Below are 22247 nucleotides of genomic sequence, written 5' to 3'. Positions count from 1 at the left end.
TCTGGTGTGGCGTAGTGTGCACATCAGGCCATTCTGGTGTGCTGTGTTGTGCACATCAGACCAGCCTGGTGTGTTTTGATGTGCACATCAGACCACACTAGGATGCTGTGATGGGCACACCAAACCAGCCTAACGTGTTCTGATGGGGACAACAGAACACGTTAGGCTGGTCTGATGTGCGCACCAGAACACACCAGGCCGGTCTGATGTTTACGTTAGAAAACACTAGGACACACCAAACCGGTCTGGTGGATTTTTCAATAGGGTGTCTTTTTTTTTGCATCTTCTAACGTCTGCCCTGGCTATCAGGCACTTTGTTCTCCGAATTAGCTTTCTTAATTGTCTTCCAACATACAGGTAAAGCGTTTATAGTGTCTTTGCTAAAGCACCTGTTATGCCGATGTCCAAAAAAGGTTTAATGCTTTTGATTAAAAAATACATATATTACGCACTGTCGAAGGATCATCTGACCTTCAAATAATATCTGTTCAAAAAACCATTATCTGATTAAAAAATGATTATCAATTTTCGAACGATTTCAGTGGAAATATCGTGGTCGACAAAAGACCACAATTTTATGAGGCCAAATGGCGGAAAACATTAAGAATTTGCGCAATTGTTCTCTTAAAAAATTTCAAAAAAGGATCTATACATTAGAGAAAAGCTTTTTGTTTTGCATTTTTAACATATGCTGTAGCTAGCAAGCACTTCGTTTACCGATATAGCCTCCTATTTTTGTCTTCCAACATACTAGTAGAATTTTTTTTGCCTGTGCTAAAGCACCTGTTATGCAGGATTTGCAAAAAAAGTGTTTAACGCTTTTAATTAAAAAACTTATACTACGCATTGTCGAAGGCTCCTTTTAGGCTCAAATGATAGCTGTCCAAACCGCGTGTTAAACTATCAGAATAAAGATATCAACCAAACACCACGATTCGTTGAGGCTAAATTGGGGGAAAAGTTAGGAATAGGCCTAATTGTTTCCTTAAAAAATTCGGAAATATACCTAAACATTTAACGAATGTTTTTTTCCTTCATTTTCTAACGTCTGCCATGGCTTGCAAGCACATTGCTACCCGAAATAGGTTCCTTTTTTGTCTTCCAGAATTATGGTAAAATTTGTTTTGTCTTCGCCAAAGCAAATGTTATGCAAGGTGTCCAAAAAAGCATTTTATACTTTTAATTAAAAAAACTTCAACTACGCCTTGTCGAAGACTCATCTAAACTCAAGTGAGAGCTGTGCAAACCACGTGGCAAACTATCAGAATACGCCATTATCTTATTAAAGTCCTATTATCAATTTTCGAAATATTTCAGTGGAAGAATTGTGATCGACAAAAAACCGCGATCTATTAGGCTAAATAGCGGAAAAAGTTAATAATGGGCGCAATTTTTCCATAGAAAATTTCAGAAAATGACCTAGTCATTTTGACTAAGATGACGTTTAGATTTGAAACCTGCGAATAAGGTAAATACCGCTGGCGCCATAGTTGTGCGAACACTGAGCGTTTTCTTTTGGCAGTTAAAATGTATTTCTTATCAGGGGCAGGGGTGGGTGAGGTGGAGAGATGGGAGAGACAGGCCGTAGGGGGTTTGAAGGATGGGGTGTTTTGTTATGTTTTACAGATTCGTATTAAAAAGAAACCTGTTATAAAAAGAGAAGTTACCGTATGCCAAGATAGCTCTCCTCCGATAGGGCTTACTACATGTATTCTCGATGTTTGTTACAAAAAGATTTGTGCATTCGCTCGACAACTTTCTCGCCATAAATGTTGACAACACTTGCTTGACGGATTTCCGAGCCAGCACATCGCGGAGAGCTTAACCAGCATCGTGGCTTTCCTCCACAAACACGTACCCACGCAAGCAAGCAAGCAAGCAAACACACACACACACACACACACACACACGCAGACACACACACACAGACACACACACACACACGCGCGCGCACACGCACACACCCACGAACACACACAAACGCACACACACACACACACACACATATATATATATATATATATATATATATATTTCATATTTTATCTAGATAAACACTGACTGAAATCGAATATGAAAAAAACTCTAGAAAAAGATATTGTTTTTATTTTATTACTTTGAAAACTTGCACCATTATTTTCTTGTCAAACACACTTGCATTGCTGCTCTTAGCAGAATGTTTATTTATTCAACCCACAGTTTTTATATTGCGGTGACCTGCTCGCCTCTCAAACTAATGAGAGTATGTAAAAGAAAGCGGTAGACGTAACAGATGTTTCAGCATATTTTTATATTCCTTTATATCCATACTTAACCAGAAAACACTGACACGTGCTGCAATCCATAAAAAAACGTCCTTTTCCAAACCCTGACATTCTAGACTATTTCGAAACTGAGGAACAATTTGTATTGTTGAGCGTAAAGAGACTGGGGCGACTGCGTTGATTTTTATTAGAATCTGCGGAGCTTTACGCTACTGGGAAAGGCGTCTGTAGAAGGCAATATGCGCAGTTTGGTGAATTTTCTTGTTGTTGTAAACAACCGACTATCGACCACGTCTTTGTTGTCTTGCAGGTTTGACGTTAGAAAAGCAACGTAAACACATACATACGCAAGCGAATGTTTTGAGGGCGGCGACAACCAATATATAAAGGTCACGATTAAGAAAAAAATATATCAATTGGAGAACCGATTATTCAGTAAACAATCATCGCCCTTTCATAAAAGGTCACATAAGGCGAAATGATGCAACGTTGTAAACATTATGGGGCAAACATGTGGCAGATCTCTCAGCGAATTGCGTGACATTTCGACAACCCCGTTTCACAGTTTTTAGGAAAAGCACAGAAACTGGCTGGGCGCGGTTCTCCTGCAGCGAAAAATGTTTAAGTCTAGGTGTTTCGAACAACCATAATTGATCTGCGTACACTTTCCCAAACAAATGTGGGGTCAAAGTTTCTCGGGCATATAATCTTCGATATTTAAAGAGATTCTCAACTGAGATTACGATTTTGCTAAATAAGGCCGCAGAACCGTTGAACTGGACGATACGATTTCCAAAACATCGCGCATACATTGTAAGCTCGAACAGATGCGTGTATTTGGAAAAAAATCAAGCAAGGAATCTGACGTCACGATACTCTTGGAAGAGTTGAGAATGATGGGAAGAGACCGCATCTGTCCTCATCGCTTTGGTTCATTAGCTCGACGGGACGAAACGAAGAATAGGCTGAATGAGAATCGTGACGTGACATTTCTCGTCCGCCACGTCGGTATATTGAAACAAGCACTTTTCCAAAATACGGCCATTCGTTAAAAAATATCGCAGCATGAGTGATGTTTTCCGGTTTTGCAGGGACCTGCCTATCTCTCCAGCATTGTTTCCTTAGCTCCAAATCTCTATTCAGCATTACTTTACGGCGAAAACGACAGGCATAGTTCAAGAACATATCCGCGAATCTGAAGGATCATGTGGATCACGCCGATACGTGAGATACAATTGAGTTGAAACCAGCTCAGGAGAGCCGAAATCTAGAACTCAATGCAACAATTCTGGATTTAAAATTTTCTATATCTCGAAAGCAATTTTCGGTTTTGCAATGCTGTATATCGAAGATTCATAGCTGGTTTTAGCTATATACTAAGATGTATTCATGACAAAGCGTGTGTCAATGCCTTTCTTGTCTATAGAGTTGACGGAATAAAACTTATGAAACGATTAATTACAAACCTATATGAGAAGTGTCCGATTTTATGCAGATGTTAGTACAGAGTGACGTTACAGGTCAGGAAGAATAGTGGGTTAGGTATTGGTTCCCATGGGATACCGAACGCTACAAAGAGGAGAGCATTATACCTTATTCCCTCTGCAAGTTTTCAACTCAGAAACATATATTTGTCTTTAATCATAACGTCAAAGCAATTGGGTCAATTAAATATGGTATGGTGGCCAGTAAATTATACAGCTGGAAAATATTCGTCCCAGCCATTTCTATGAGCGTCGCCTGCACACATTATCAGAGAGCGCTAGCTTAACTCTTTACAACAACAAATCAACTTTTAATTTCCATCACATGATGGGGGATACCAAGAGAAAAAGCTGCTTATATGCAGCTTGACGAGCCCCTGGCTCCCCTACATGGCAGACAACGCCACAATAAATCATCTAATAAACAAATAAATCTAAAAGAAACAATACAATGTGCATTTTATACAATTTTAATAAATCATAGAATGTGCATTTTTTTATACAATGTTAACGATGCTATTTTCATTAGGTGAAGTGATATCAATTTCTAGCCATGCGATATGATTTAGTATGTGAGGAAGTGCGTGTTTAATTCTTTGATGTCCAAGGTTCGTACGTGATCTTGGTATTTGCCATGGATGTATTTGACGGGTTTGATAAATTGAAATTTGCAAATAAAGGTCAGCGAGGTTCAGAAATGTTTCGGATTTACATTTTAGGGCCGATTGGTACGTTAATATTAAGCGTTGACTGTAATGTTTTGATACGTCGGTTATGGAAAATTTATCAAAGAGAGGCAATGATGGTGAGTTCGTAGGAACATTGGCTATTGTACGAAGAGCTTTTTCTGCAGCACGTGGAGCAATTTTAAGTTGGTTAAACCAGTGGATCCCCATATCAGATGCGCGTATCCTAAGACCGGGAAAAATTGGTAGGTAAAATGTTTCTATATTTCTTTATTACTCCAACTAGTTTTGAAAGTTTCGTACGAACATATTTAACATGTTCAGACCAGGACATGTTAAAGGAAAAAAATACACCCAGAGTTTTGACATTTTCAACACAATGAATAATATTGAAACCACATGTGAAACTAAGGAATAAATTTGTTTGTAAATTTGTATAGAGTGCTGCTGTTGAATGTACGCATCAGCTCTAAAGGCCAACGAGGTAGAGGAGTTCAGAGTGATAAACCGAGGCTCCGGTCCATACACACTAGGTACCCGATCCTTAGGCCGCCGTGTTCGTGAACAAATGTCGCTACACGTCGAGTTGCTTAATGAAATACATGACGTCACAGGCAAGATGGCATCACTCAGGGAGTGGCTGTCAGTAGCAGAGCCGGAGATTGTCGTATGTATTGCTCGGTATCGTTTGTCTGAACAAGTACATCTGAGATGCGGTAGCCGCAATGTGAAGCCGGTCAAATCTGACCTCGGATTTTTGCTTGGTATTTTATGTAGCTATCATGTGTAAATACGGAGGAATTTTAATAACACATTTCAATACCGACAGTCTCTTATAATGCCGCGAAAGACAGATTAGGCTTGCGGTGCTCGGACCTCGGATCGATGCGGGTATCTCAAGAATGCAGTTTTACCCAGCGTATTTTCTATCTCGGTGACCATCTGGATCTCCCTGAGTTGCAGTGAGCCGTGTGCTATATATTTGGATACCCTGTTTAGCTACTGAAATTCCGTAAGTGGTGCCTTGCAGTGTGCAGTCGTGCCGCTTTGCCAAAATGACCGGAGGCTCACTTTGCTTGTGCGACGTACCGAAGATCCGCCTTGAACCCGATTGTTCTCGTGCCGTCCTAGATTATGGTGTCTAACCTTGTAATTTATACTGGCATAGACTTGCAGTCTCACAGAATACAGTCTTTGTAGTTCAACGCCATGAAAATGATCGAACATTCGTTTGAGCCCGCTTCGTTCACGACAGTCGTCGAAACACCGAAGGAGACGGTTTATTCGCACAGTTACACAGTAAAGCAATTTCTTTTCCCTACTGGTCACGATAAAAGTTCCTCAGTCAGTGTTGTATTATTGACGCAGATGCCCTGGTCTAGTCGTTTGTCACCTATCTAATCAATCTTTGGTATTCTGGAAAGTTACAGTCCATGGTCGGCTGTCGTCGTGTGTGGTGGTAGAATCGCTGGGTCCATTACCACATGCTATTTTCGTTTTACACACTCGAGAAGCCTTGAACACAGTTTTTTTTCCCCCGAGCACGGCAGAACAAGTGCGACTTGAAAGAATTCGAAGACCTAACCGTGCAAGTAGACCGCGAATAGCCTGAAGCCCGAGCCAGACGTCGCTACTACACTGTTAGCAAGTGCCGTGTATTTGGTGAATATATGGGGTGAAAAACACGCTATTTACACAAATCACCATAAATTTACACGATGAGTAACGGATAATACGTTCAGATATCATGCGAGGTTGTATAAAACGTGTTTTGGTTCGGTCATACATGCATAACCGTGTAGCCGACCTCGATAACACGCATCGCCTCCGGCGACGACCGCGGCATTGCCGGCTATCGAAGCACCGGAATGCTTGGGGACACACTTAGAAAGGACCGTCGAGACAAATGCCGCGGAAAGAAACATGTCTCGGAAACAGATAAGCACCAACAGCAATTACGCCATGTCGCGGGACGTTGGCGAAACCCGCGCTTACCGTGGCTCGCCGCCATTTTCTGGTCGATGGCAATGCGGCTTCCCTCATGTCGCCCATGTTTGCATTTAGTTTAGGGCTCTTGATAATAGTTTCTTACACACCACAAATAAAGTCATGGGTCCAATTATTCGTTCAAAACAGTTAAAATGGATATAAAAAGCGTGTCTTCGATGTGAACACGTGACATTGCAGTTGGTTTCGTTTTTGCTTCAACCTTCAACGCTTCAACTGCTTCAACTGCAAGCGATCTGGCCGATCTGGCCATGGCGCAAGCGCAAATTCGATGTACGGTGGAAGCAAGAGCCAATTGGCTTTCGTTCTTTTTGTTTGACCGGAGAAATTTCTGGCAGCCGCTATTGTTTTGGTTTGACGGGACGCAAGAAGCTTCGCATAGAGCTTCGCAGTTTGCGAGCAGATAGTGAAGACGTGACCGGAAAAGTGCCCCTGTGATGTTCCCGGAAGACGGAAAGTACCATTCGTCGTGTGTGCTTTGAAAGCGAGGGGAGTCACAGGGTCCACGAGTGCGCAACCACAAGCCAAGGTTCACGACAGTGCAGCGTTCTTCGGCGATCTCGTTCTGTTTGGGGCAACACGGCGATGCGAGAAAGGGCCGAAACGTTCGTGGTGTGTGGTGCGGTGCTTGTAGGTAGAAACCCGCACTAACGCGGAGCTCATATTGGTTGTTGTGGGGTTGCGTTTGGCGGGTTTAGCTCCGTCGTCGTCAGCTGATCCGGTCCAGCTGGTCGGAGAGGACGCAGCGAGCGTTCTTAAAAGTAAATCTTCCTTCGTTCCGTTTCAAAATGTCGAAGATTCCCGACGCATACCGTGAGTAAAATGCTGCGGACGTTTTCAACAAAATTACGTCGTTTTAATTGAACAAGGGACTTCGGATAGTTTCCCTAAATCTGCCGTTTCTATGCTTCGTGTCGTTAGACTGCATTTGCACAGCGACGTGTTCGCACAGCGACGCACACCGCTCGAGTAGATGATTCGGTCCCGCAAACGACCGGTTATACAGAATTTCAGGGAAACTTAAGTCACCACCGATGTTTTCCTGTAAATCTCGTGTGACTCGTGTGAGTTTGTTGCGCTCATCATGCGGTGTGAATAAACTAGGGCAAGATTTTCTACCTGCCCACAGATGCATGAACTGAGACCATTTTTTTACGCAGAGAACATAGTGGTTTTTCTTTACATTGGGAAGAGGCCCGAATTTGTCTCTTTCCCCTCTGGCACTGCCCCAAGTTTCAAGTTGCAGTTTCAGTAGACATACCTACTAACAGGTACAAACTGCTCTAAAGCAGGTAAAAGACTGGGAAGTCAGGACGGTGCGGACACCGCGTTTTGCGCTTCTCGCAAGGTGACTGATGCTTTTGCGAGGTATGCGGAATATGCAAACGATTTTGTTATGCCCTTCGTTTGCGTCTCCAGAAAAAAGAATAAGATTATTTACAAATTTAGGCGCAATCAGAAGCCAAGATTTACGATAACAGTGCGTTCGCTTAGGTGGTCCGTGTAGTGGTATTATACGCTGCTTTCTGCAACACCGCGTCATGACGAAGAGCTGGAACGGTCACGGTCTGTGCTGGGCTAGCGGTTGACAGAAACCCGCATCGCCCGCATCGGCACCGAGTGCACTTGGGCTGTTGATGCTCGAGCCTTTCAGTCGCGGCTTGTCGCCAGCTGATCCTGCTGCTCGACGGTGAGGAAGCGGCGAGTGTGACCTCTGAAGTAAATGTAAATCCTCGTTCATCCAGTTATCCAGTGTCAAAGTGTGGAAGATGTCCAACGTGTACTGAGGGCGGGAACTACGAGCGTTTTGCCTTGCTTGTATAACCGAAACCAGAGCAGCGAGATAATTGCCTTGCGTACTCCAAAATGACGCAAGCAATAAGTTTCAACAGGTCGATTACGTCACCGCGGATGTAGGCGAGACTGTGCACTGTTTAAACGCTTGCAGTATCCACGAGTGCTACCAGAAAAACGACGTCAACAGAGAAGGAGCTCGCGATTTTAGCATAATTCAGTGCCACGGGCTCGTGAATTTTCAATGTGGCTATATAGAAATATTTAAAAAAAAAAAAACAAAAAAAAAAAACGCATCAGCGCCACATTAATGATCACGAATAACACCGGTCACAAACTCCCAAGCCTCACCGCTTCGCTCGACACCAACACGACATACGACAACAATCTGCATCAAAACGCCCCAAAAGTGAAGGCGTCTGCTCCCGTACGCGTACTACAACTAGCGGAAGTGAAGTGTTGGGCGGATGTCCTTCACAATAATATATATAAAAAATGCTTTGCGCAAGTATAATTTCCATTGATTATTGAATACGTACTGATAAAATCCCAATCATTTGTTTTTCTATCTGATTCAAGCGAGTCGGACTGCTCATAACACTGGTCGAGCATGAAAATAACAAAACTTTAAACTTTTTCATGGCTGGTTTAAGATTTATTGTTAGTACATCGTTGTTTTTTTGCAAAGGACTAATTTTACAGATTTTGTCTCCATACTTTTTAAATGCAAACAGTTCTTACATACGGCTGTCCATTGTGCCGTGTTTTGTGTTTTCTTCTATAAATCGGTAACGATCAGCGACCAAAGAGCTCACCCGTACATGTCAAGCATATATACGCCGCGGGGAGAGTCCGTTGTTAGTAGGAAGTGTCGGGCGTAGGGTCGGTGTTGTGTTTGTGTATGTGTCGCTGCTGTGTCCTACGTGGTGCTCGTGTTGTCTGTGATGTATGAGAGTAGCAGTCTACTCGTGATAGTTCCTAGCGTATTAACCGACTCCTGCTTTTTTTTTCATTGGTTGCTAGAAATCGCACTAGGTGGCGCAAGTTACCGCCCGATTACAAGAGTTTGCTATAGCTATTTATCCATTTAAGTTCAATATTGTTTTTTTTTTTGTTTTTGTTTTTCTCTAGCGGTTTTGTCGTAGCTGCCGACGCCACCGACCGCCGACGATGCACGTAGGTACCTTTGCACGTAGCTACGTCCGTCGCTCGGAGACTGTTTACTGTGCATAAAAGACATCGAACGAGAACGAACGCGTCCTGTATGCTTTCAGTTCGGCTGAAAGGCGCGGCTGGCTGGGCTCGTCCCTCGCCTGTTCTCGGCTGCTGGCCGCCATGTTTCATAAGGAACACGTTGAACCGTGCTTCTCGGAAGGCAAACACGGTGTAGCGTGTTAACTTTACACAGCACCTCATGTGTAGACGAAAAACACAGATGGCTCCGTGTAGAATGAACACGTTTCGACGTGTCCGCTATGGGACAACGGTTTACACGTCTGGGCGTGTTATTTTTGCTAACAGTGTAGAAGACGCACCAAAGTTCATTGCCCTTCCAGAAAAATCAAAGTGGACTATCCGGCATAGACCATTCGCTAAATTATCCAACTACCAACGAGAACGCCGCGAAGGTGGGTGCACGCACGCTACGCGCTAGAACTTATGTACTTCAATATTCTAAGGAAAAAGTCAAAATAAATCGCTGTGAAATGCACGTGCAAAAAGGACTTTTTTATATTTTTGCCTTCGAACAGTTATTGGTACAGACGCCAGAGATGCAGCGCGTGCGCTTACGTTCCCGGAATTTTTATTTTTTTACGCTTCGCTAATTAGACAAAAGGTCCATAAAAAAACATTTGAAGTTACAGCAATCTAAGAAAATACACTTGAATCTACACTGTAAAAAACCCGTAAGTTAACAGCCTTTTTCACAACTGAAAAGCGCCGTGAGAGGCGCGCACGTGCAAAATGCCGTAGAGGCGACATGACGGCACGAGTCCGTAAATGTACGGCTTCACATATTTCTTAGTTCAGGTCTGTGTTCCCTTCTTTTTAAAGTAAAAACACATAACACACGCCACGTTTTCTCTAGGAATAGTTTTCTCGTCGACAGAAGTCTCATGTTACGTGCCATTCGTGCGAACGCGAAAATCTCTTTGAACGGCGGAGGGAGACCCACCCGAAAGCCGGCGCACTCAGCTCGCGGTTGAAGACATCCCAGCAAGAGGAGCTGGAGGGGCGACTGTCCGTCACGTGATGTTTACTTGCTGTGCGCCGCTGAGTCCGCCCGCTCGCGTGTGAACCACCACAGGCGGGGAGAGCGGCAGCTCTCTTCGTTGTCGCGGCGATCATCTGTCACCATTCAACCGGACTAAGAAGGTAAGCTAGCTAATTTTCGCATGCGCCTTGCGAGATGACCGAAGTGCAGAAGGAATCAAAGACGCGTAACTTAACGCAATAGCGCGGGCTGAGTCAGAAAACGCGCAATATTATTTGTTTTAGCTTCCCGACTCAGTTGCGCGAGGGAAACCTATCCACGCATCTGTCTCGACTCGATGGACGTGTGCAGGCGCAGGGCTCAGCGCCATGGGTGTTTGGTTTGCTCTGGGCTGAGTGGGCTCTCCCGAACTCTTTCTGTTCGTACCTTTTTTGCTTTCGGGCGCCGTCACCCTGTCGCTTTCGGGCGCGGTAAGAACCGGAGAAATCAGATTTTAACATGAAACACTGAACCGCGCTCCTTGAATAATCATAATGAGCGCTGTCGCGTCCTGAATTTAAGAGCATGTCGTGTTTTCTCTAGTTTATACACTGATGCTTAGGACAATTGCTGGATCGCGTACCCCCGCTTGATCGCTGCAGCCCGAGTGCGGCCACCGGACAGCACTTTTGCATGTTGAGAAAGCGCGCTTTTGGAGCGTTGGTGAGGCTGGCGGCAGCATGCGGAAGACACGGTTTCTACTCGTTCGTCGTCCTTCACCGAGGAAGTTGTTTAAAACCTTATGTAAGACGTGAGACTTGCCGTTGAGAGCACGTGACAATTTTTACGGAAGCGCAGTGCCGCAGAAAAAAGCCACAAATCGTCGAAAGCAAGTTTCGCCGGTCTCGCGGCGTGTTCAAAGCTCCCTTGGCACGCGGAAGCGCTGCGTCTCTATGCCTTCGCACGCTTGGATGCCGGTCTAGAATCGACACCGTGCGGATGTGTTTTGCGAGTGCAATGTGCCTGTAGCCGTATGTGCCTCTGGAGCAGTGATTTGTTTTACTCTGACGACTGTATTTGTAACTAAGTGGCGACGGAACAGGGGGGGGGGGGGGGAGGGTAAGGTACACTCTCCGGCAATATGAAAGACCCACTGGGAGCGCGTGGCAGAGGCGGTGGCTGAGGGGGGGCGCTGCGCGCGCTTTCGGCAATCCCATGTCGCTCGGAGGGGAGGCCTAACTCGGTGCTCAGCTGCGCCAGCCGCACCGAGACGTGCTTAACAGATATTGATTTCGGTTTGGCGTGAGAGCGCTTCTTACGCGGCATGCCTGGGAGTATTGCAAAGCAGGCTCGAATGAAGTCTCGTTATCACGGGCGCTTTTATCAATTTTTTTCGACGTGGCTCGCCAGCTGGCGCGGCTGAGCACCGAGTGAGACCTCCCCTCCGAGGGACTTGGAATTGCCAAAAGCGCGAGCAGCGCCCCCTCAGCCACCGCCTCTGCCACCCGCTCCGAGTGAGTCTTTCATATCGCCGGAGAGTGTACTTCTTTTTTTCGTTGTTGGACGGTTCAGAGAATACAGCGCACAACAGCTCCTCATCAGTGATCAGCGGTGTCTCATTTTCCACCTACTTAATTTCACTTGACGTTTGAGCACGGCTCGCCTAATTGTGATTGGTCAACAGACTGCACACGACCATATGGACCACGTTTCAAAGATTTTAATTTTTGCCGTCTTTTACCTTTGCCTTCGAAAACCCTCCTTTGTCTACAGCGTTGCTCTATTTGTGCTGCTATGTGACCTATTAGAATAGATTTTGAACACAGCCATGGTTAATAGTGGATAAGAGCAACTGTACAGATTGCTTTCCCCCTCTTATTGATAGGAACTCGCCTGAACATCTGGATGCTGCAGAACTCTTTAGCCGATATGAAATGCAAGCACATCTATGCACGACACACCTTCAAAACTTTTCCGCGGCACCAATTCTTGATCAGTATCCAAGCGTGCAAAGGCACAGAGACTAGGCGCTTCGGCATGTCAAGGGAGCTTTGATCATGCCGCAAGACCGTCGAAAGTTGCTTTCGACGAGTTGTGCCTTTTTCTTGCGGCACTGCGCTTCCGTAAAAATTCACACATGTTCTCATCAGCAAGTATCCGGCTTACACAGGGATTTAAAAAGAAAACGTTTTTGGCGAATGACGGCGAATGAGTAGAAAACTTGTCTTCAGCACGCTGCCGGCCAGCCTCCGCAATGCTCCAAAAACGCGATTTTTCGACGTGCAAGATTCCCGTCTGGTGGCCGCACTCGCAGAGTAGGGATGCGCGATCGAACAATTGTCATAGAGATCAGTGAGTTTGTGTAAAAAAATTTCTTGTCTAAGGCAGTTTGTTTTGAGGTAGGCCACTAATCTCCACTAGAGGGCTGGATGGCGCATTGAGCGAACAGGTACGAAGCCAACGGAAGTAAGCGGCTTGTCCCGGAAGTGAGCCCTTGACAGGCTTTCCCACTCTTACGAGCGGTGGTCCAAACAGTGTCCAAGGCGCTTGATTTGCTTTTGTTATATCAAGAGAGCCTGCTTTTCGCACAATGACAGTTCATGCTGGCCCGAGAAGTCTTCTTGGAAGCCATTTCATGTCTGAGAATTTCGAGATTCTAGTTGATTAAGTGTACACTCCCCAAGTTCAAATGCCTCATTCGCAAGATTGATTACTAAAAGGGATTATTAAAACCCACGTAAAAATGCAAGAAAGCATGAACCAAAACATTAACTAAATGCACTATAAAACCCAGCAAACACTCGACTTCTGTGACAAGCATCGAACTTCCGATGGCTTCATTCGCTCCCGACTCCGAGCTAGGCTAAGCACCTTCCAGGCCCCTGTATTAGAGATCAGTCAGGTAGGCCTACCGCGCGAACAACGGCCGTGTGTGCATAACACACCGCGGGATGGCACCACCGACGTCATTACATGCTAGAGAGCCTCAAGTAAAGGCCCGTTCACACTCTTGCGACCTCTTAAACCTGGGTTCCTTAAAACTTCTTAAACCGGAGAACACACTGGCGCCATCTATTGGGAAGCAGTGTAAACTCGGCGGTCCGGCATATTTTTTTATTTCTCGCGCATTATCCTTTCTTTCTTGGCTCGAAAAACTTTTGTCAACGTTATAAACGAGCCTTTCTATAGGTATTACGCACATTTGACCTCGGAAATCCCGCAAAACCTTCGCTCTTGTGAAATGCAGTTCCAGGGTCACCGCATAGATGGCGCCGCAATGCCAGTGTGTTCCGTCATTCTAAAAACATTTAAGAAGTTTTAAGAGATCTCGTCTCTCTCAGTCGTACTCGGTCGCAAGAGTGTGAACGGGCCGTAAGAGTGTGTTCAACAAACCATTGAGTGTGTTTGCAATTTCATGGCGGCGTTGAAGTTGGCGGATTACACAGTAGTCTGCGTGTAAAAATGCTTGACCTATTGGAGCAAAAATGGTGTCTATAGAAAGGTGTCATTTTATGCTTCGCGTAAAATCTTTAAGCATCTGTTTATAACCGGATTTACGTTGAAAAACTACCTGTAGACCCGTAACCAACAGCAAAATTTTGCAATTTAATGGCGCCCACAAACACATGCCGTGATCTAGCAGTTGAACACACTCTTACTTGAGGCTCTTAATTAGATGCTGGCGGGAAGCAGATGACGACATGCCACCCGCTTTGGCCGCTATGATCCATTAAATACTTTAAGCAGATATGATGTATTACCGCTCGATAATAAATAGGACTGAGGTACACAAGCCGCTTCCGTCCCACGGTGAGATTCCATAGACGAAAACAATTTTGTTCTTTCATGAAATTGAGGAACCCCGAGTTACTCGCTTCTATTTGACTACGTAAGAGCGACTATTAAAACATGTGCTCGAGCAAAAAGTGGCCACTTTCATAGAAGAGTGTCCGACCCTTAGTTTCCCTTTTGTAGTAGCTTCTCATTGGCTGGAACGATTATTGATGCCTTGCGTGGGAGGAAAAGCGGTGTCAATCATTGTTCCGGTAGCACCGATTACTTGAGGAACACTCGTATGAATCTTCCTCCCATTATTTTCATTTTAGGGAAAAATGCTTATTGTGACATGTGTGGTTTATTCGCTATGTTTAAATAGTTTTGTTGCTTTGCAGTTGTCGAAGATGGGTCTGATTGAGTAATTATATCAAGATATAAAGGCAATGAGGTCATTGCCAAAGTTCTGTGTCTTTGCTTTCTATCCCCTTTTATTACAACACCTCCAACAGCAATCTTTTTGCTGCGAATAATTCTGTGTCATAATTGCACTTATAATAGTCTTTATGGCACTGTGAGGAACTGCAAGAATTTCTATAGTACTTGCATCGCTTTTTACTATGTGATAAACCGGAATCGCCTGCTCCAAATGCTCAAATGTGGAGGACACGCTACCAAAGCCGTGATAAAGCACTCACGCATCTTTTTGCTGCAAATTATACTACTTCTGAGCATCGCCAGCAATGACGGGGCCCACATGGTGAACGAACCAGGGGACGCCACGAAATTGATCGTTCTCGAGCCAACCACGGGAAAACAGTGGCTCCTGGGACCCATCTTGATGGATTTCAAGTTGGGAGCATTAGGAGCCTGCTAACACTGGTCTTCAGCTACGATGCCTCTACAAAAGCCGGGATCCTGCGCCCGTCATTCGAGGCACGCTACCACAGCCATGATGGAGCGCTTGGACATCTTTTTGCTGCAGGTTCGCTATTTGAATACTTCAGCTTGCCGTCGTTCAAGCAACTATTGTGTGCTAGTGGTATCCTGCCCCAGTACTTGGTTGTGCCGTTTTTGTTGCATGTGCTCTTGGTTTCAGGATGTCATGTACTTAAGTTTACAGTGTGAAATAAATGAAAAGAAATGTGTGCTAAAAAATCTATGTTTTTGCTACAATAACTGCTACAAGCAGTTCTTTTGGAAGTTTCACCACTGATGATTACATTTTGTCTGTTAATGCATGGAAACATTAGCCACTTGTGCTTTCTTGCCTTTGAAACATTCTCAGATAATGATACGGTTTGAAGTTCAACTGCATCAATGTTTACTTTTAGAATGCAACACGCATCTCCAATGTTGAACTCGAAGAGCTTCCCACAGCGCCCATCTGCATCACACTGGGCATCGCCTTTGTGCATCTTTTGGCGTGCAGGATACAGCTCTACTTTATTTCAAGTGTAGGCTACTCTATTGGCCAAGATTTGTACTTGGAGTGTGGTTCGGCACGAGGAAAATAGTTTTTCTTCGTGTGTTCACAAATCTGGTTCCCTCCATTTTCAATTGTATATGAGTGGCTCAGATAAGAAAGATTGTAAATAATTTGATTTTCAAAGAACCAGAAAAAAATGATGGAAGTGACACATTATTTAAAAGTTCACAGTTCACCATTTGCATCTCTGGTTTATTTCTATGATACATACTACAAAACAAGTAATCACCCTGTGCCACCTACCTTATATGAATGCTGAGGATGCTTGCTTTCGTTTATTGGTTGAAGGTAATCGAGATCCTTTTTTAACAAAGAGATGGACCGGACGAGGAAGCAGTTGTTGTCACGAGCCGAAATTTTACCAGCTTCCACATATCCTAGTGATTCTATCCTGATAGCCTGCAGTTATCTGATCTTGTTGAACTCTGTCATGCAACCGCATCTGGTAACTGTACTTAAAAATGTTCACACGACACCGAGGGCTGTCTTTGATATAGGGCTTTGCTTGACCTGCATAGGCTATGCAAAAGCGAGTCATATATTATTCCAACCACACAATGCACCTGGAGGTGTCTCCTCGTCCAACATTTTTTCCCGCTCCCCTTCTCTGGTCAATACACAAACTCATTTTATGTGGGGTAGGTGGTGCCATAGGATCTAAGTTGTCTTCTATGTTTTCTGTATTATTTTTAATTCCTGGTAGGAAACCTCCACTGAGGGTGATCCTTTTGTTTGCCGAGTCACTTCTGTTTGTACCTGTTTTTTATGTTTCCTATGTGACGTATTTATTTATTTTTATTTATGCACATACCTACATCGCCCAGGGGGCATTATTGTAGGGGGGTTACATGAAAGAAAATACATGACAAACAAGTGATATAACAAGAAAGCCTAAAATAACATAGAAGTTCCAGATACCTTTTGGAAACAAAAGTTTTGTAAAACTGAGGACAACATGTTTTCAGGAGAATTGACAATTGAGCTGTCTAGACGGTTGCACTCGGTAATAGTATGGGGGAAAAAAGAGTGGGCGAAAACATCCGTTCGGAAGTTAATTTCTCGAACTTTCATCTGGTGATCCGTTTTTCTTGATACGTAATTTGGAGCCTGCATATACATACTTTTATGGATTCCGGTTCGGTCATTATAAATAGCGTAAAATAGCTTTAACCGTACAAATTTTCTTCGTTGGCAAAGGAGACTCAAATTAAGTAACCTTTCAAGTTAGTGATGCTCGAACGAAAATCATAGTTTCTGTTTACAAAACGAGCTGCCCGGTTCTGGATCCGTTCCACATTATAAATTAAATTTTGAAAATGAGGGTCCTATATTGCGCATGCGTATTCCAAAATCGGTCGCACATTTGTTATATACAGCGCCTCCTTGAGGGACACTGGCGCAGTTTTGAAATTGCGTTTAATAAAGTTTAGAACACCGCTTGATTTATTAGTCACGTAGTCTATGTGCTTATTCCAGGTCAGATCAGATGAAAAGTATATACCTAAGTACTTGAGATCGCTAACGCGATCAGGAAAGTGATGACCTAGATGATAGTTCGATAAATAAGGCTTACGCTTTCTTGTAAAACTAACAAAGCAACACTTTTTTTGTTCAAACTGATTTTCCACTTGTCACACCACGCTAAGACAAAATCCAAGTCATACTGGAGGGCCGCAACATCTGATGCATCTTGGACACTACGATAAATGACACAGTCGTCTGCATGAACCTTTATACTAGGCGTTATTCTGTTTGTGATGTCGTTAATATAGACGAGAAAGAGCAATGGCCCCAAGACCGATCCTTGTGGGACCCCTGAGGCTACGTTGACGTAAGATGACATTACACCGTTAATAATGACACACTGTTTTCTGTCTAATAAGTAATTCTCTAGCCACTCAAGAACATACGTAGGTAACCCCAGAAATGACAACTTACGTAAAAGAAGAACATGGGAAACGGTATCAAAAGCTTTCTAAAAATCCAAAAATACAGAATCAACCTGTAAACCTTTGTCGTAAGAACCCAAAATATCGTGGATGAACTCACTCAACTGGGTGACACAAGAAAGGCTAGACCTAAAGCCATGTTGGTGAGGTGTGAAAAATTTGTTAACTTCAGGATGCTTCATAATGTTAGAATAAATAATATGTTCCAAGGTTTTACAGCATACACTGGTGCGTGAAATAGGCCTATAGTTTATGACACTGTCTTTAGCACCGGATTTGTGTATTGGAACAAATTTGGCTGTCTTCCATTCACAAGGGAGTTCACGGGCTTCTTAGGACTTATTAAACAGTATAACCACAAAGGGGGTCAATGCACGGGCACAATTCTTCAGAACATGGTTAGAAATACCGTCTGGTCCGGGCGCAGCCCCCGGATTCAGATCCAAAAGTAAAGAAAAAGCACCGTTTTCTGATATAACAATGTCGGGCATAACCTCAGAGATAGACTCCGCCGCGGCTGGCATAGCCCCGTTTAATGGTTGTGAAAAGATTGAATGAAAATGCGCGTTGAAACATGTCACATTTTCGTGATCGTCAGAGACAGTGCCCTGTCCGTCAGAGATCGCGGGAATACTAACTTCGTCTTTTCTATTACATTTTACAAACTTCCACACTTCTTTTGGATTACTCACCAATTTTTTTTAAGGGAAATAAAAAAAAAGATTTTGCTTCTTTCATTTGTATCTTTAAATAAGAGCCTGTCCTCTCGAGCCGATCAAGTACGTCACCATGCTGTGTTTTGCGGTAACGTTGATACAGCCGACGATTCTTATTGATAAGTGAGCGCAGCTCTTTATTTACCCAAGTTTTATCAACTCTACGTTTTCCAGTGACAATTTTGGACAGTACATGACGATCAACCAATTCAGCAAGCTCGCTCTTGAAAAGATTCCACAGACTGTTAATATTCATATGTAAGGAGCATTCTTCAAACTCTGGGAGGATAGAAGATGGTTATTCGAGAGGCCTTCAAAATTTCCTCTATCATAAAAGAATACTTTCCTCGAGGGCGGTTTCTTAATATCAAGTGGTTCACAGCGAATGCTACCAACCACTACCTCGTGATCATTAATCCCCGTAATTGTTGTAACAAAACGTACAAGCGTAAAGTGGTTGCTAAACACAAGATCTAGAGTAGATGCTCTTGTCCCGCCAAATCTTGTAGGAGCATTCACGAACTGATAAAGACTGTTTTTGATAATTAGGGATTCTGTAGTCGTGTGAAGGTTAGATTTGCACCGTGTAACAAGAAGTTTATCTTGCCAGTCAATCTTGGGAAGATTAAAATCACCACCTACGACGACGTAATCAGAGGTCAGCACTGACAAGGCATTGGATAACGCCTTGAGTGGCTTTGTATCACTGCCCCCAGGATACCTGTAAAAATAACCAACGGCTAGCTGTTTTGCATTTGCCAGTTCTATTCTGCACCAGACAGCTTCACAGGAGGGGTTATTGAAATTTAACGCAATACTTTTGATATGACGGCTGACAAGTACAAAAACGCCACCTCCATGAGCGTCGCCATCCCTCCGATAGACGTTGTAATTGGAGGGAAATACTTCCGCGTCGCAAACAGTGCCATCCAACCACGACTCGGTACCTATAACTATGTCAGGATTAGTAACAGTATTGAGGTCGGCGAGCTCATCCGTTTTATTCTTGATACTGTGACAGTTTACAACAATAAAATCAAGTTCTTGTGGCTTACTTGTGCGGTATTTGACCGGGGTGTTTGAGTGCTATTGAATATTTTCGACGACACGATCCATTGTTGTATCATAAGTAAACGTCTTTGTCCCCATGATAAGCCTATTAAAGCGTAGTTTAAATTTTTCATTATGTTCCTTAGCAAAGTCAAGAAGTTTCTTCCTTTCCGATCTTACACGTAACGAAAAGTCTTCGCTAAGAGACAAGCAACTGCCTTTCAGTTTGTGCGCGTTAGAAAGAATGTTCTGCTTATCTTTGAATGAATAGAACTGAGCAACGATCGGCCTATTTTTGGCTGTATAAAAATGACCAATTCTGTGAGCGCGTTCGATTGACGAAGGACCGACTTGAATCTCGAGACTATCGCTACATAGCGATATAACACTTCGTTCGGACTCACCCCACGTCTCGTTGACGGAATCTGGAAGCCCATAGAAAATCAGATTATTTCTTCGGGATATATTTTCTAGATCATCCTGTTACATCATCAGTGAACTAAGCTGCGCAGTCACGGTTTCATTTTGTTCCTTAAAAATACGTATCTCTCCGTCCATTTCCTTTACAGACAGTAGCTCTTTTTCAATCCCACCAATAAGAGCTGTAAGTGCAGCAAGCTTCCCTTCTGCGACCAGCTGATTTTCTTTGATCTCCTTCAATTCCGAAAGTACCTTTGTCTGCCCCAGCTGTATCAATCATCGGTAAAACACGGAGTGCATCAAGGAGATCCTGTTGGTGCTCCGCTGTAAGCGGGCCGGGGTTTTCTTCCACGTCGCCAGACAGCATTAAGCGTTTTTTGATCAGGGATAAAACAACCCGACATTTCAAAGAGAGCCCTTCAACAACGCATTTAAAGGAACACTTCAAAAGGAACAGAAAGTAGGGTCCCGGTGCCGCGTCACAAGGTTGTGCGTAACGCACGACAGTGTCGTGGAAGTAAGGTGTACCAACTTGAAGAGCGAAAACCCGTAAGCATCCCGCCTCCATGACGGCACCGGAACCCATCCGGTGCCTGCAGAGCAGGCTCTTAAATAGTTCGTAGTCACATGATGTCGCTCGCTGTTGCTTGACGTGATGTTTGAAGAAAGCCGAGACCGGGTGTAGCAGCGTCAAATCTATCGAGGAATGACTTGGCTGACAAGTTGAGATCGCCGGGCGTCTTTCGTCGTACCATGACTCGTCAGTCCAAAAGGGCGTGAACTCAGCGCCGCAAGAGACGGCTAGGGCCTGCATAAACTGAAGAGCGAGAACCCGTAAGCATCCCGCCTCCATGACGGCACCGGAACACCGGAATCAACAAGCCAAACTACAATTTTAGTCACCATGGGTTTTCATCCTAATTATATTGGGGAATAGGGTCATTTATGGATCTCTTTTGGTTGTTGAAGCACCATAAAAATCCACACAATGTTTCATGGCAGTTACTTCAGTTCAAGTTCATTACCCCCAAGGGCATTCTCGTGGAATGCATTATTGAGGGGGGGGGGACAAGAATTTGTAGCGGCCATAATTACGACCTACTAAATAGATTAAGCATTATTTTGCGTACACCTAGACAATTTATGTGTATGTGTAAAACAAACAACAGCTGTAGGAATTATTTTAGCATTCTGGTTCTAGAGTTTTCAGGAATAGAGAAAATTAAATCTAAGTATGTCACTGAAGCCCTTTACATGTTACTATAAAACTGCCAAATTTGTTTATCAAAAAACGCAGTAGTTTCACACAAAAATCCTAATTAATTGCGGGACCCTCGGGTCCATCTATTCAGCGAGCCAGCCATGTTTGCAGGCGTCGGTCACGACATCTGCCTTGTCCCTTTAGTGTGTCTAGTCAGTCCCAAGCGGCGAGGCGGTGCCACTCGTAGATCTCTTGTATGCACTTCCAGGCATGAATCAGAAGGCGCCCAACGTCCTTCGCCTTAACTAAGCTCCTTTATCCCACTTTTCCCTCCCAAGTTTTGGGCAGTTGGAATATCTGGCAAAGTTTGCTCCTTCAAATTAAATCTCACTTGTGTAGGGAGACGAAAGAGGAAGAAACAGGTACAGAGCCTGAGTAACGGACATGCGTGGCGTGGCGAACACGAGTAGAGAACAACGAAAGAGAGATTGTTCAACGTCTTAATCAGAGTCACGTGGTTTATGGACGAGCTGCCGTCACCACATTAGGAGTTGTGTCAAGGTATCCTGGTCACCAAATAAAAATGACGAACATTAAAAAAAAAGTTTTGTAATTATTGGTGTTTTAAATATTCTCCAATGTTTCCTGTATGTCCAATAGGTGTTGTCATGTAACAAATACTCTAACTTGCCTAATTTCTGTGTCCATGCCCAAAGTAATTTCATTTGCGTTTACAGCTTTTTTAAATCACACTGGCACCTGCAGTGCACTAACGTGTAACTCATAGTTTGCAGATATCGGGAGGTTTAGTTTTTCATCGCATTCTTTTCAGAACCTAATCACATTACACATTTTTTTTTCTTTCCAGGTTCTGTATTTGTTCATATGGACTTGATTGCTCTGGTAGTTATGATGATTGCCTTCCACATGAAGGCTGGATGTGACCCACTAATTAATTTTCAAGAATAAAGGTATCCACGTGTTTTACTGCCTGCTGCATCTTGTGTGCACTTCCTCAAAATTTCTTACTAACATGGTGTTCAAGCACTTGTTTATCTCTGGGAGGTGCACTTTCTTAAATCACACTGGCACCTGCAGTGCACTTACTGTAACTCATAGTTTGCTGATATCGGAAGGTTTAGTTTGTCATCGCATTCTGTTCAGAACCTAACCACATTCCACATTTTTTTCCAGGTTCTGTAGCTGTTCATATGGACTT

At 43.8% G+C, this 22247-nt stretch overlaps 1 pseudogene; it reads right to left on the bottom strand.

The window, feature by feature from the left end:
- Nucleotides 1-4245: 4245 nt before the first annotated feature.
- LOC115328793 overlaps nt 4246-22247 on the bottom strand; it is a 187944-nt pseudogene continuing 169942 nt past the window's right edge.

The sequence above is a fragment of the Ixodes scapularis genome, unplaced genomic scaffold, assembly GCF_016920785.2.
Source record: "Ixodes scapularis isolate PalLabHiFi unplaced genomic scaffold, ASM1692078v2 PGA_scaffold4__175_contigs__length_147842914, whole genome shotgun sequence".
NCBI lineage: Eukaryota > Metazoa > Arthropoda > Arachnida > Ixodida > Ixodidae > Ixodes > Ixodes scapularis.
Note: the sequence above shows the minus strand (reverse complement) of the source record. Positions and strands in the feature narration are given on the sequence as shown.